Here is a 487-nt window from a genome sequence, read left to right as displayed (position 1 = left end):
TTTCCACGACATTCTAATTTATTGAGATGTATATATATATATATATATATATATATATATATATATATATACACAGATTATTTTCATTGAATTACCTGTTGACTACAGAATTAGTTTCTGATGTATCTAAGAATGCAGTACAACAAGTGCACATACAAAGAAAAGACAACGTCTTCCTGTCCACGCCACCTTATAGGTTTGTGATGGTGTGATCACTGATCTGCTGTCACTGCAGTGACGATCGACGATAAATTACAGTATCATTCCTTAAAGAACCTACTGTCTCTCTGTACTGATCCAAACATAGCATGAGTCTCAGGTCATACGCTGATCGTTAGAAGCGCTTGAGCTGCTCGCGGGTGGTCTTGGATGATAGAAGCGGAAGTGCAGGTCAGAGTTATTATATATTTTTATTAGTGAATTTTATAGCTCTCTTCTGAGATCAACTTCTCATGAAGCATTCATTAATTCATACCAAACTAAAAGT

The sequence above is a fragment of the Sinocyclocheilus anshuiensis genome, unplaced genomic scaffold (genome assembly GCF_001515605.1).
Source record: "Sinocyclocheilus anshuiensis isolate Anshui unplaced genomic scaffold, SAMN03320099.WGS_v1.1 scaffold536, whole genome shotgun sequence".
Taxonomy (NCBI): domain Eukaryota; kingdom Metazoa; phylum Chordata; class Actinopteri; order Cypriniformes; family Cyprinidae; genus Sinocyclocheilus; species Sinocyclocheilus anshuiensis.
This window is presented reverse-complemented; position numbering follows the sequence as displayed.